The sequence below is a fragment of the Gopherus flavomarginatus genome, chromosome 1 (assembly GCF_025201925.1).
Source record: "Gopherus flavomarginatus isolate rGopFla2 chromosome 1, rGopFla2.mat.asm, whole genome shotgun sequence".
Lineage (NCBI taxonomy): Eukaryota > Metazoa > Chordata > Testudines > Testudinidae > Gopherus > Gopherus flavomarginatus.
In genome coordinates, this window is record NC_066617.1 from 136,272,727 (window position 1) to 136,288,493 (window position 15,767).

Genomic DNA, 15,767 nt, shown 5'->3' on the forward strand with positions numbered 1-15,767 from the left:
ATTTGATGGGATTTATTTGGACTTTCCAAAAAGTCTGACAGAGTGCCTAACAAAAGGCTATAGAAGGAATCTAAATCATGGAGCAAGTAGTAAAATATCACCACAGATTAGAGACAGAGACAAAACAAGGTAGTTAACTTGGCAAAAATGTTAACAGCAGGGTTAATGTATTTGCCACATGCTTCTGTTTCAGACCAGTGTTGGTTAACATTTATTAATGACCTGGAAAAGGGGACAAGCAGTGAGGTGGCAAAGTTTGCTAGTGACAAAATTTAGATTAGACAAGGCTATTATGACGAACTTCAAAGGTTCCTAACCAAACTAGGTAAACGGGAAGCATAATACAGATTAAAGTCAATGTTTACAAAAGCAAGGTTGCAAGGAATAATTTTAATGACCAGTTTCTAAATTAGCTGTGGCTGCTCATGGAAAAGAGATCTAGGCATCATTGTGGAATTGCTCAACGAAAAATGTCTAATCAAATGCAGCAGCATTCAAAAACCAAATGCTAAGAAAAAAAACTAGAAAGTATTATCTGAATTATCTGTTTTATCAATGGCAGAGCCTCACCTGGAGTACTGTGTTCAGTTCTGTTTTCTCTCTCTCATACACAATATTTTATAGACAGATATAGCTATAGCCAGAGACATAATATTTAAAAAATTTTATTGTCTGTCTCTGACCTTTTTTAATATGGTCAGAATCAGATAAGAAAAGTTATTACAAGTACGGAAAGACTTCCATATGGAGAGAGACTAAAAAGACTGGTACCATTTAGTTTGCTGAGGGGACATGGGGTATACAAAACAATAGTATGGACAAGGTAAAGTCAATCACTCCTATTTACCTATTTTCAAAATGCAAAGACACAGGGGATTGAATGAAAATGAAAAGTCAAATCAAGTCTGATATCTTAAAAAAAAAAAAAAAGATTTTTCGTTGTCTGCTCTGAGGTTTCTTGCACATTCTTCTGAAGCATCAGGTGCTAGCCACACTCACAAATAAGATACTAGGTTAGAGAGACTTGCTCCAGTACACCAATTTCTGTATTTTTACCTATGGAATCATCAACACCATTTCCTAAATGTTCCTTTGAGACCTCATATCCAAGTGCTCTCTGAATCTCAGCCCAACCCTGCTCAGCTTGTGAAATGTGAAGAGAACGCAACCCAAGAGCGACAGCAAGACAGTTAAAAAAAAAAAAGTGTAAATAAACTATATTAAACAGTTTCTGGTAACATGCTGTCCCTAGATCTATTTAGACTATGGTTTTACATAGCACTCATTCAAAATATTCCAAAATGCTTTATATATAGTAAGCAAAGAGCAGAAAAGCCAGTAATTTTAACTAAAGCAGTGAAACTGAAATTCATCCTCACATGAAGACTATCTGTAATATCTCTTGGGAGACCAAGAGATTTAAAATGGATTATAGAACCCTTCAGACTTCAAAGCAGCCAGTTCAATCCAGTCCTGATGTGTAGTGACCAGTAACAGTTGTCATTTTACAGCTTTTTAGATGGACTATCTGAAATGAATTTGTTGTTTCAGTCTCATTTCTAGCAGACATGTCCAATCACAAAGCCACAACTGCAACTATTGGCTGTCTCAGCAGAGAAGCAAGCATTGAATAGGTGTGGAGAGGTGAAAGCTTTCATGCCTTGACGGTCCCTCCAGGACAGACTAGACACAAAGCGGGACAGTCAGCTGGTGCACTGAAGTTAACACAGCCATGTTAATTTACCTCAGTTGAAGATCTTGCCCATTGATCTTTGGTCAGCAATAGAAGAGCAGGCTGGTTAGAGGTCAGAACAGAGAGGGAGAGAGAATGGTTTGAGGAATATTTATTTTAACATCTAGAGAAGTTTTATACCTTTGATATTTTGCTTATAAGGCATCGATCAATATTTTTCTGTTTTGTGTGTTGAGATTGAAGCTTTTTGGACAGTGACCATTTCTTCCTATTTGTTTGTACATCACTCAGTGTGAACCCTAATAGAATACTAGATTATTTAAATTTAAAAAAAAATAAATAAATAATGGCGGGTGGTCTGCTGAAGCTAACACAAGCACCACTGTGCCTGCTGTGACTAAAGGGCATCAGTCTCCTGGACTGGACATACAGCTCTACCTCAATACAATGCTTATATCGAACTTGCTTTGCTCCACCGGAGTGCGCAGCCCCGCCTTCCCCCGGAGCACTGCTTTACTGCCTTATATCCAAATTCGGGTTATATTGGGTCGCGTTATATCAAGGTAGAGGTGTACTTTAGAAGCACTCCAGATCACTAGTCACATATACTGTATCACTTAAACTTTAAGTCATGTTAAAGGCAAAATTTCTCTTCCATCTGAACTAACCACATACCTATGTTCTGTACAGATGTAAACATCCAAGGATAAATGGGGACGGACGGGAAGGAAGTAAATCATGCATTCATCAGGGAATCAATTAGTGAAGACTAACAGATGCACTGTAGACGGGGAATTTATATATAATACTTCTTTACAGGTGCCTGAGAGCAAGCAAGTTATTTGTGGCCTACTGTCCCAAGGCCTCTCTCCAGATGAAGAGGTAGGCTGTTTTTATGGTGTAGCATTTGAAATGCAATTAATCTGTTGGTTGCCTTTCTAAGCTTTACTGTTTAAAATCCATAACACAAGGCCAGGAAAAATATAACCTTCTCCAAGAGCAATCACATATCCTAATTTCACATGCAGGATTTTGAGTGTGCCTAGGGTGACCAGATGTCCCGATTTTATCAGGACTGTTCCGATATTTGTTTGTCCCGTGTCCTGACCAAACGTCGGTTGGGACGTGAATTGTCCTGATATTTTGCCCTCCAGCACACAGGTGGAGGGGGCTCACGCCCCCCTGCCCCTCCCTCCCCCATTGGATCCCTCCCCAAATCCCTGCCCTGGCCCCCCCACTCCCTCCCTCACTGCCCTATTGGATCCCTCCCCAAATCCTTGCCCTGGCCCTGCCTCTTCCCCAAGCATGCTGCATTCCTCCTCCTCACCCCTCCCTCCCAAGCTTGTGCTAATCAGCTGCATGGCAGCACAAGCGCTGGAGGGAGGGGTGAGAAGCAGGATGCGGCAGCCAGCTCAGGGAAGGTGGAGGCAGAGCGAAGGTGAGCTGGTGTAGGGGGGATGGGGCGTGGAGCTGCCAGTGAGTACTCAGCCCCCACCAATTTTTCCTATGCTCTGGCGGCTCTTGGTTGGGGTTTTTTTTGCGCTTTTGTTTTTTCCTCCGCCACCAGCTCTTGGAGGTTTTTTGTTGTTGTTGCTCTGTTGCGTCCCGATATTTCACATCTCTCATCTGGTCACCCTAAGCGTGCCTATTATATTACGATGATTTAAATTGAACTAGGACTACAAACTTACAAAAACAGTACGCTCTTAAAAGTAACTCCCACTCAAAGCAAGTTAGTATTAAAGTTTTCTTACATTCTCTAGTTGGACCTGTAGTATTTGCAATACTGAGCCTATCAGAAATTGTATTTTCCTATACTTCCTAAAATATTGTTGGACTACATCTGATTACCATATATGAATTGCAAAAAGCCTATGTTAAAACACTATACCAAAGTTGGGCTTTGGTTGTTGTTGCTGGGCCTTTTTTTTTTTTTTTGGTGGGGGAGGGGAATACAACCTTACTCGATACCTTCTAGCACAATGCTACTAATCACAATGAAAATACCTGTCTTGTCACCAACCTAGAACTACACTCTCTGTAGTTTAAAAGAACAAAGCCCAATTGTATTACAACACTCAAACATTCCATTTTAATAGCTTCCCCCCGCCCCCCCAAAAAAGTGCACAACATCTCCTTTGTCCACCAGGTTTCACTCTACTTTTCTTCCTTTTCTTTCCCATACTAGATCATAGTGCAGGAAAAGATGCACTGTCTCCACTCTATGTATCTCCTTTTGTCTTCTTCCTTCTGTCTCCTTATATCATGCCCTCTCTTCCTCTAAACTGCATTCCCTACTTGTTCTCCGTCCCCTCCTTATTTCATCCCCATTATCCTAAACAGCAGCAGCAAAGTCAAACTGGCCTTATTTTCATCAGTTTCACCGCTGCCCACCTGGCTGTGGACAGCCACAGAGAAAACTGGCAAGACTGAGCCATTTCCACCCACTGAAGCTTGGAACACTCTGAGCAGCAGCAGAGGCATTGAAGCTCAGTCTGCAAACATGGGAAGATGGTACCATACATCAAGGTATATTTGGTTTATGTTGGCCAAAGTTATATATACAGCCATAACAGCTAGAAATTTTTTAGAGGGAATGAAGGTAAAAATATGGTAGCAGTTCTGTTTATGTTTTTGATTTGTTGGGAGGGCAGATGTTTTGTTTTTAATTACTATAGCTTACATTCTGCAAAAGCTGATGGTATTTGATGGGGGGGGTACTTTTTAAAAATCCTACTTTCCACAGGTAAGTAGAATTTTCAAGTCCAACTGTAACACATGACAGCCAACTTCTGACAGCAATTAGAGACATTTAAAGAAGAAATAAAAGTTATTTTCCCCCATATTAATATAAGAGAGTGTTTTAGGAGGGATAGAACAGAAAAGTAGCAAATGTTTCACTAAAAATAATGGCTGGCCCTCCTGAAAAGAGTGGTTACCGGATAGGACAAACACATACAGAACAAATACCAGTGCAAGAGATTTCTGACATAACTGTTCCAAAAATCTCTGTGTCCCATCCCCCTAAGCATTGTTTATTTTCAGATAAATCTCAAAATAAACATTTTCTCCCACTTCAAAGATACACCAATTCAGCAAAGAACCTATTATACCTAAGACCCACTGACTTCAATAGAACTTGAGCACTTTGTTTAGTTAATCACAAGCTTACGTGTTTTGCTGAATCAGGGCCAGAGACAGCACTTGTCCATATTAAGGACAGACTTTTCCTAAGGAATTTTTAAAACGCCTCACCCAGACCTCCACAAAAATTGATTATTTTAACTAAAGTATTTCAGTAACCTAAGCCTTTAAAGATTTCACCCTGGTTTAAAATGCCCTAAACGCCATTTTTCTTGCAAAGCAGATGGAGTTCTGTAAGAAAACTTGGTACTCTTTAAAATTCCTAAAACAAACATTGTGTCTCTTTAAACTAGTGTTTGCTAACAAAATGTCACTATACTCAGCTATTTTTAGGTGCTGCTAAGTGATGCCCTCATAAGTGCATACAACCCCAAACAATACAACCCAGAGGTTTCTTATTAGAACAAGGGTTGGAGGCTAGCTCTCAATTGTTGAGTCAAGTGATAAGATTTCACCACCATCACCCCCATATCCTTTCCTACTCTACAACATGTTAATTATAGACTGAACATGAGACCTAAAAGCCAAACGATCAAGAAATATCCTGCCTATTTTGTGCATAATCTTGAATATTTGTGCCACAGCTGGATTAGAAAAAGGTTAGTCATTCAATACATTTCAGAGAGAAAAAAAATTCTCAAAATACTACATCCCTACCTCACCCCCTCAAGGTTTGAGTTAAAGGAAAGATGTGTTCTCATTCAACAATGATGACATTTCATACCCACCTAAAATCAGATGTTGCCATACAGACTGTTTGGACAAAAATAGTTACATATACTTGCTTACTACACAATTAAATACAGCACATAAAGGACTTGCCATTAAATTTTTTGTCCCTTAACAGGCAGAGGTCATTAATAATTCACAACACTGTTAGAGACAAAGAAAGTACCTAAGCCTCCCCATTGCTCTTCTATAGGTCTCATCTCAACAAAAGCAGCAGATAGAATATTACTGTGCATTTCCTCATACCAGAATAGGTTACACCTGCACTGTGTTGTCAAGTCCCACCACATTGGTTCACAGGGTAAAAGATTTAAGGGCTACTCAAGTTTGTCCAAAAAAGGCAAAAAAAGCCACTGGGTTATGTTGTTTAGGCCCAAAACGTGTGTCTCGCTTAAATCAGTACAATGTCACCCTCCCACCCCAAAGGCAATAATGTGTGTTAACTTTTTCAAAGTGCCTGCTCCTCTACAGTATGAATAGCTGATTTTCCATTTGTCTTCTGCTATTCTGGATTTGATCTTTGGACTGTTATATGGAACTCACAATACGTTAAGCCTCTGTGCTAAGACTGGACATCTATATTTTCTCTTAAGTGTTTTCTCTCTTGCTCAGCAGTCAGGACATCTTTATGAGTTACATGAGAAGGGAATAGTTTTGTTTTGTTTTTTAAACAGCGTTCATGTTATACTATCTGCTGTATAAATTTTATTTGCAAGATCTCTCTAATTTTCTCCAATTTTAGTGCAACTCTTCCAATGAGAGCAATTAATGTACTGATGATTAACATCCTACCACTACCAAAGGAGGATTTTGGAGGGAGGGGGCACAAGTCAGATCTAACTCTTTTCTTCAAACTATTTTGGTAATCAGACAAATGGCTGAAAGCCTTCAAAAACACATTCCCCTGGATCATTACAAAATCCAGAACAGACAATGAACATGGTGCTCGTCTCTTCAAAAATATTCAGGAAGGCATTATACGTTTTTTAACTCTGTCGTCATCACAAGGGAAGATGATTGTTCCGAGGCAGAAATTTTAAAGTTCTGGCTCTTAAGAAAAAATGACAAGGCAGCACAATGACTAAGCAGGCTTAACTATATAATTGACAGTATGTGGGTGACACAATGTAGTGAGGTGATATTTCTGGGAAGTGAAAGGAAGCATAACTAGGTGTTCCTTAACCACCCCTTCTGGTCTGGCTCCTCTTTAAATAAGAAAGCAAACATTGAGCCTAGAAGAACAAAATCCAACATTAATGGAAGCTATTGGATTGACAGCTCTACAGGAAGTTAGGCAGGTTCTTAAATGTCAATTGAGATGATTAAATTTAGCTGTTCTTTAAATTTTGGCCCTAATGTACTTTGTAATTTTAAAATATTTTTAACAAGAGTTCAGACGCCCTCCCAACTTACGCAATCGTCCCGTTCTGGAAAGCCTTGCATAACTCGAATTTTGCATAAGTCAGAAATGTATATCCGTATGTTATGCAAAAATTTCCACAACTCGAAAATCCTATTTCTGGCTTATGGAACTTTTTCCGTAAGTGTGAATTTGCATAAGTCAGGTCTTGCATAACCCAGGGAGCATCTGTAATAGGATAATACTAGGATACTGTTGTTTTGCTGGCCATGCTCTTTTGCTCTGGGAAGTATCTATTCCTAATTTACTTGTCTATTGATTGCTGTGTTATGGTCTAAGCAGGGTAAAGCAGAGACGTGACCCAAACATCAACTTTTAAATCAAGTGTAGCTGCAGCTAGTTTTTCTTTTAGCAATTGGTTGCACTGAATTCAAAGGTGGAAGGAGAATGATTAAGGTATCATTAAGCACATACATCTACTTTTTATAGAATTATTTCTCATTAACTGATGTGTCTTTATAAAATTTGAATTAGAGTGCAATTTAGATTTTATATAGTACCTTTCATATATTCCGAATAGCATTACAGTCAAACTGGAAATTGGTAGCATGGTTGCTGTTTAGGGAAATACTGAAGTCATAACATGCTCTTAAACAGTTCTCACACACAGCCTTCAGAATTAGAACCCGTTTCAACGGGGAAGAGAACAAGTTAGTCAGAACAGTCGGATTTATCTTACATTGCTAGAATATATTAGGGGGCTCATCAGCTTCTTACTTACAGATACCCAGAGTCACGCAAGACCTTAACATCTTATCTGAAATGTGGCACTAAAACTTGCCCTCAACCCTACCTTTTCCCCATGCATACTACACTGCAATAGCTTCATTGGCCTGAAACCCAAATCCTGGCATGAGACAGGCGCCTTTCAAACCAGGAGTGAATTATACAGATAGGATGTTGTTTAATTAATAGCGATATAGCCTTAAACAAGTCATACTATAAAACTAAGGAAAAGAGAAGAAAAATGAAGTACAGAATCTAATTTATCAGGAGTAAGGGGTCGGGGGAGGAAGCTGCCTACAAATTCTCTCCTATTTTGAGAGCAACATCTATGCTATCCATGCAGAGCCAAAGCCGCCTAATCCAGCAGGCTGAATACATACTAGTCATTCAAACCCAAGAATGTGTGCATAAAAGGAATTTCATTCAATTAGTCTCTGTTGTCCTCTTCATTTTATGCTCTCTGCAAAAGTTCTCAGTCACATGTTGCTACCATTTAGCACTCAGGTCAATCTTTTTGCCTCCCATCACCACTAAATACGATCAAACATTGAAGTCAAATATGCAAGGGCATTTAAATGAAAGGCCGTATGTGCAGAAACCCATTAATCTATAATTTAGACACTAAACGGCCCATTTCATTCACAGAGCAAAATTAAGTACAGCACAATGAAACTAATTATCAATAGTTTGATTTCAACATTAAGAGACCTTGTCCAGTAGTTTAGGGCTGAAATTTGACCTAACTTAATAGTTTTATGGAGAATGTCTATTTCATATTCTATTTTTTGTAGGTTATCATTCAATATTTTAAATGAGATTTATCATAAGAAAAATAGGATGTATTTTATATTATCTAAAAAAATTAAAAACTTATGTGAGAAGACGGAACACAAGCAGATCAATATTTGTTACATGTAAAAATAAAACAGTCTTGCCTTAAACATGAAATATTATAAACAAAAGGGTGTGAAAACACATTTAAAAGGGTCTGTGTGTAGTGGGTTTAGTTGAGTCACCGAGAATGGTTAGTTATAGTTTTGATGATCCTATCTGTTATATAACAACAATTCTAATATTGTGACTGAAGAGAAATGTTTAAAAGTTTGCTGAAGGTGCATGGCTCATGTTGTGTCAAATAAAGGTATAGATTTAACTAAGGATTTCCTCAGCTAAAGCACTCTGTTCACCAATTAATTTGGCATATTTATGGACCATAAATGCTATAGCTAATGATTCAGTTGGTTCACACAGTGCAAGAGAAGAAAAATCAGAAGAATTGCAGTGTGGGGGACTGGGAACATGGAGGAAAGGTAAAAAGACTAAGAAAGGATCATTCTGCCTACCTCACTGCACCTCAGAAGTTTAAAAAGATACAACCACACAGTGCAGTGTCATAGCAAACCTTCTAGCACCAATGGCAACTTTCTTTTGCTCTCTTCCCTGCTTCTCTAGTCTGCCCAATTATTTCACTTAGTTTCTAAATCGCAGGAGCATTTCATAGGGACACAAAATGGAAAGAAGCCAATCTTCTCAGAGCCAATTCTGAGTAGGTCAGTCTTGGCTCAGTAGCAGACTACAGAGTGCAGCAGGAGACGCAAGGCCTTGCCCCCCCTCTTTCCTCCCCTAGATGCCGACTTGCTTCTGGCACTGAGGAAAAATAACTTACTGGTGGCCAACAAGGTCATCACTAGAGATGCCAGCAGCTGCCAGCAAGCCAGATCCCTAAGCAAACTAAGAGATGCTCTGACTAAACTACAGAAATTTAGAAAGGACAGAGCCAAACTTTCCCTTAAAATACATGTTTATTTTTCTTCAGACGTTAAATGAAAGTACTAGAGAGAGCCCGAAAGACCAAAAAACATCTATCCAGAGGTACAGCAAGGTCAGCAGTAGTGGGAACATTCCTAGCCCAGCAATGTGCTTCAACTCAGAACCGCCTCTAGTGGTGAAGGCAGTTCTGATTCCAGGCCTGTTTCTCCACTCTGTTGCACCAGTTGTAGCCTGGTAACTTTACTGAAATTAATGGAGCTACACTGTTATATAACTGATGTAACAGAATAGAAGATTTGGTTCTTCAGATATCTACTAGAAACATGACAGACTCACAGTTCACTCACCTCAGAGAGATGGCAATAACTTCCAATCATTACTGCACTCAGCTGGGTTGAAACCAGAGCCGGACACAAGAGGCTTTACATCAGAGTGTCAACCAATAGCCACATCTTTTGACCTCATCTTTTATTCATGCAGAACTTACACACATGCCACATGTGTGTGTGTTAGGCCAACAATTAACAGCCATGAAAAATGAATTTGCCATTTCCTGATGATCAGTTTACTCAGAAAGCCAGGGCATTATTATATTTTTTAATAACCACACATGCCCAGGCAACACTCAACAAAATAGCCACAATGACTCAAGAGATTTAAAAATAAAAAATAGAGACAGACGCAAGCCAGATTATATTCTTGGAATCGGTACATAAAGGGACCCCTCTATACACAATCCATGTGGCTCGTGGGACAGAACCCAGGTTTTTTCCACTGTGTAGTAGGGGAGGGTATGTGCAAATTCCGACCCTTCAACCCACTGGTCAAATTCCCCCAATAGAAGAATACAGAGGGAATTCAGATACTCTCCTACATGGAATTTTCTGGTTCCTATATTGGCATTTTCACAAAGGCATTTGATTTGGCCCAATCTCATTGTTGGACAACATGTTTCTCAGTTTATTGTTTTATTGTTTGTTTGTTTTTAAAAGTAGTCCAAATGAATTATTTGGCAGGGTTTGGGGGGCGGGGGGAAGAGAGAGAGAGTGTGTGTGTGTTATGTTCACTATCCCCTCTTAGAAAAGAAAGTTGCTGGTCTGACCTACCTTAAAATCAAAAGGTGCACTGACAGCCTGGGACTTATGACTTAAAGGTGACAAGTTCCCTCTGCCAGGAACCGTCTCCCTCAGAAATGCACTTATTTTAGCTTGCCTTACTTCATTTCTCTCTGCTCTGGGGCTAGTTTCTCCCTTGGTTATATGATTTTAAAATACAACAATGACTAATAAACCAAGCCACACAGCTTAGTAACCAAGGAAGATAACGCTGAACCAATACAGCTACTGTGATTTGGTTCGCCCTAGCAACTCCATGGTCTGTCCTGTGATTTGTCCACTTGAGATGGTCAGCATTCAGGGCAATGCCCATGATTTCCTACTTGTTAGTAAAGCACCAGGCAATAGTGGAGTGAAAAATGGCCTCCCCAGCCTCAGTTTCCTTGTGAATGCCTAACTAGCGTTTAGTGGCAATCACAAAAATGCAGTATGGGGCACATCACTAATTAACCTCTCTTCTCAAAATGCAGCATGGGGATGCACGGGACTGAGTATAGGCAGAGAAATAATTTAACAGAATACCCTAATGGTGCAATGAACTGTGCCTGGGCAGAATCCGAAGTCCTAGAGCTGATTTCAGGATCAGAACCTAGGAAGGGAAATGATCCATTTCTTTTGCCATTCGGTAGGATTTACATGAAACCTGAGGTGGGGAAGCCAGTTCTCTTCTTCAGCCTCAAGTCAAAGGTACTGGCCAGTCATCACAGCCACAATTTTTTAAGTGCAGGTCAGTATTGTGCCTTATAGCAGTAAACAACAACATTTCACTTGTCCACATCAGGTTTTTGCTTGCTTGGCAACAGGATTTTGCCTCACCTCCAGGTACAGGAGCCTGAAAATTAGCTGGAATTAGTTTATCAGCTGGACAATACATTTGAGACATAATAAGGTTTCCAGAGATCCTAAGGGGACCCTAAATTAGCTCTCCAAAGCCTTAGTGAGCTGAATTATTTAGATCGGTCTCCGACAGAGAGGAAGAGGAACATATTCTGCTCTTGGTTACACCAGTGTAAATCCAGTAACTTTATTTGGCTCCATTCACCCTGCGCACCACCAGCTTCTGCTGGAAGAAACTGAAGCATAGGACTCTCATGGCAGAAAGTCTGTTTGGTGCTGAAGCTTGCAATTGCATATGGCAGCTATAACCATAACTCCACCCTTCTACCAAGGTCAAATGCCCCTGCTAGGATAGCTATCCCCACTGGACCAAGAGTGTGCACTTTACACAATCAAAGATGAATCAAGCCCATTTATTTCCATAGTTACTCTGATGCAACTGTGGACTGATTTTGTCCCAGTATTTTCATTTAGAAACAGAAAACTAGATCCATCAGAGTCAAATATATTTATTTTGAGTAAAAAAAAAAAAAAAAAAAAAAATTCCCTGATCTAGATAAGGAATAAAGTACACTGGATTTTTAGAACACTTGGAACTGTCTTTTGAGACATTAGCACATTTAAAATATTAACTCCGCCCCAAATAATCCTGCTGCTGTCACCTAGAACTTACACTTCCTTCTCCATTACTTTTGCTGTATTTAAGAAAAAACACACACTATCAGGATACGTGCAAGCACTACTGTCATAGGAAGCTTACTGCATAGAATATATTAAACCTCTTGCAAATTTTTATGTCTGTATGGAATGTCTGCTAACACCAATAAACATATCTGGTCATTGTATGAACTCTTCGGGAATAGCATATTCTTTAAAATTTTCTCCAGTTTCCAGAAGCTGAAGCAAAAAAAAAAGAGAGAGAGAGAAGGGAAGTTCCTCCTCCTTCCTCCCTCCCATCCACCACCAAAAAAACCCTATATGCTTTTTAAACATACACACTTCCCTCATATTTCATCTCAGGAATAGGCTTGTGAATGCTCCAATTTCAAGTGAGCCAGCAAGGCGAACACCACACAAAGAAATTAATCCTTAACATTTCTCCACCCTCCCTAAAAATACACCCATTTAAAATCCAATTCCTCTTGTGCAGTTGTGATTTCATAAGTTGTGTGTCCACCAAACCACATGCTGCCAGGAACAGAAATACATTCTAAAAGCAAGATCACACACACACAAAATCAGAGAGAATCTGAACACACATCTCTTCAGTGAGAAACAGTTCAAAATGCCTCCAGCAAGTTTAAAGTGTGCGTATATATTTATGTTATAATGGATATATACCAAATGTTCCAGCAAAAATTAGCCATAGCTGAAACAGTAAAATGTACTAGTGATGCCTTTCATCTGGTGGGTGGAGGAAGATGAAGAGAAGGAGGGACAAGAGAATACACGTATAATCAATTTGAGCTGCAATAACTGTACAAAAACATATTAAGATTTCTTAACAGCTTAGTGCCCTTCATCTTAGATGTAGTTTACTAGTGTTGAACACTGATAACACCACTGCTGGTCAGGTTATGCAATAGACTTGTCACATACACCTTATTCAGCACATGTTGATGTGTGGAGGTGTTTCCTTCTCCCATGGCTTCTTAAAAACATTCAGAAAATGATTCCAGGGAGGGCTTGAAGTAATATAAAACACCAATCAAGCTCTTTTCAAAATCACTATATTTAAAATGGAATCAAGGTAACGTTTCACAGGTAACTTTTAAGATTCTACCTCAACCCTCCATTTTGTTGGCTTGCTTAGTTAAAATATTTAGTATAGTTCAAGGCAGTACTTTCACTCATGTTTAAAGTTTTGGATAATACCGTAAAATGAGATGGTTTTTAAAAAAACCTTAGTTGTTTTAAATAATTCAAAACATTTGAAATCATGAATTCAAATTACTGTTTACTAAATTTGAAGGGGGGGGGAGTCAGAAGCACTTATTGTTCCTGGAAGCAAAAAACAAACAAAGTCAAGAAATTCCCAAAACATCCTCCAAAAAGGTTGTTTTATTTAATACACTTAATGTAAACAAACTACCTAATTTTTTGCTTGTTTTTAAAATCATGCTTTTTCCCTCCCCATACAAAAGGAAGCCCTGCTTTCTCTCTCTCTGTCTCTCTCCTTTAAAATCTGGGATTTAAGACAGGTAGCTATGTACTTTTCCCAAAGGTGAATTTAAAAACAAACCAAACCAAACCCCATACAACCACAAAACAGCTTGCAGTGTTTAAGAGACCTAAAAACGCACAACAGTTAGGAACTGGTACTTTTTTAAAGCCTAAAAAGTGTCTCACACCGGCAGCTCATCTGTCCCCCCCCTTCTTCCCATACGAGGTGGGGAAAGGGACTGTAGACCAGTGAGGGCCAGAGAAACAAACCTTCCAATAAAAAATCGGGGGATGGGGGGAAATAAAAGGATTGTGGGGAAGATGAGGAGAGAGCATGGAATAATATCATAACCCCATCACTATTAGCAGCTTCCACCACCTTCCCTCACCCCCAATTCATTTAGCTGCTATCTCCCTCTTCTCCTAGGGCCTACACACTGAAACACACACACATACACACCACTACCAGAACACAAGTCAAGAAAACCACAAAGCAGAACACTGGGGAAGAGGATCAACCCACCCCGGAGATTTTAAAGATTGCTTGCAAAGAGATCACAGATCGTTATCTCCAGCCCACCCTAGAGTGGTGTCCCTATCGTACTGGAGGGAAAGAGGGGGTGACTTGTTTGTGGGGGGCTGCCCCTAGGAACCCAGGGAGAAAACTCCCCCAAACCCTTTTGCCAGCCCCCTTCTTCCTCTACTTTCTTTTCAACACTTACTCCCCCCCCCCGTTTGTTTCCTGGAGAAGGAAAAAAAAGTTACCACCAGCTTCTTCTCTACTGGAGCTGCTGCCAGACCCAACTTTCTCTCCTTCCAGCCGCTGGGAAGCTCCAGGCTGTTCTTCTTTAAAATTTTATTCTGATCTATTTAAGGGGGGGGGGGAGAGAGGGGAAAAGTTTGGAGCTCCTCCCCCCCTCCAGATGGCTTGAGAAAATGAAGGGGGGGAAGAAGGAAAAAAAAAAGCTGCGAAGGGAAAAAGAAAGTTAAAAAGGCTGAGGTTTCCAAAAGGAACCACACAATTACTAATAAATGGCTAGAACAAACAGACACAAGGAGGAGGAGAGAGAGAGAGTTTTGCTGGTCAGTAAACTTCAAGCTCCTGGGATGAGGTCATTGGTGTAAAAATAAAGAGATGGCGTCATTTGAAACCAATCCCAGTGAATGAACTCAGCCTGGGGGGAGGGGGGGCAGAGGAGCAGGGTAAGGAGACAGCAGCAGCCACCTCTGGCAAAGCAGCCCCGGCTCCTCTCTCTCCCCCCACAGCAGTAGCTCCAGCCCCCAACTCTGGCTGCGTCTCCCCCCCTCAGCACATGCTTCAAGTGAACCTAATGCTGGTGTCACGCCAGCGCTGCCTGGCCTTTTTTCTCTCCGCTTGAAAGGGGGCGGGGTTCACATTTCTTCCCTTTGGACTCCTGTTTGAATACTTTGTTTCTGAGGCAGCCCCTGGGAGGAGCCTGGAGAGCGGCGCTACAATGAGGGAGCTATTCAAATAAGTTGCTGCTGCTCTCCCTCCCTTCTTCCCGCCTCGTCGCCTTGCTATCTCTCCTTCCTTCGCTTCTCACTCCTGCTGTCTTCCCCAGCCCCTGCCTTCTGCTTTCTTCTCTCCCTTTGCTTCTCCTGCCTCCTACTGCCCTGTCACCTTCTCCCTGCCTCCTTTCTCTTCTCTCTCCTGGGCTTTAGCTAGCCCCTTCTCTATCCTCCTCTGTCTCCCTTTCCTGCCTTCTCCCTCACAGGCCCATTTAAACCAACCCTGCTAAGTCTCGGCTAGGCACCATGTCTACACTAGGGAATTTTACCACCAGCCCCAGTTCCAGCCCCAATTCAACTGTACCCTTAATACAAACAGGAGCCCTTGTATTATATGCTCACAATACCCCCGTAAGGCAGGGGAATGCTATTAATCCCATCATAGAGATGAAGGATAGAAATACCAAGGGTACATCTTCACTTAAAATGCTGCTGTCGCAACTGTGGTACTGTAGCACTTCAGTGTAGGCACTACCTACGCTGATGGGAGGGGTTCTCCTGGTGGTATGGTGACCAGACAGCAAGTGTGACAAATCAGGACAGGGAGTGGGGGATAATAGGACCCTATATAAGACAAAGCCCCAAATATCAGGACTGTCCCTATAAAATCAGGGCATCTGGTCACCTTACCCTACCTGTT

The 15,767-nt window shown here is 40.6% G+C and overlaps 1 protein-coding gene across 7 annotated transcripts in view; it reads right to left on the reverse strand.

The window, feature by feature from the left end:
- Positions 1-14,856, reverse strand: part of DUSP16 (dual specificity phosphatase 16) — a 104,931-nt gene extending 90,075 nt beyond the window's left edge. For all 7 annotated transcript variants that reach the window (XM_050965372.1, XM_050965390.1, XM_050965419.1 and 4 more), the window contains exon 1: positions 14,363-14,856. The gene's annotated coding sequence lies outside the window, so the exon portion shown is untranslated. The remainder of the gene's footprint in view (positions 1-14,362) is intronic.
- Positions 14,857-15,767: the final 911 nt, after the last annotated feature.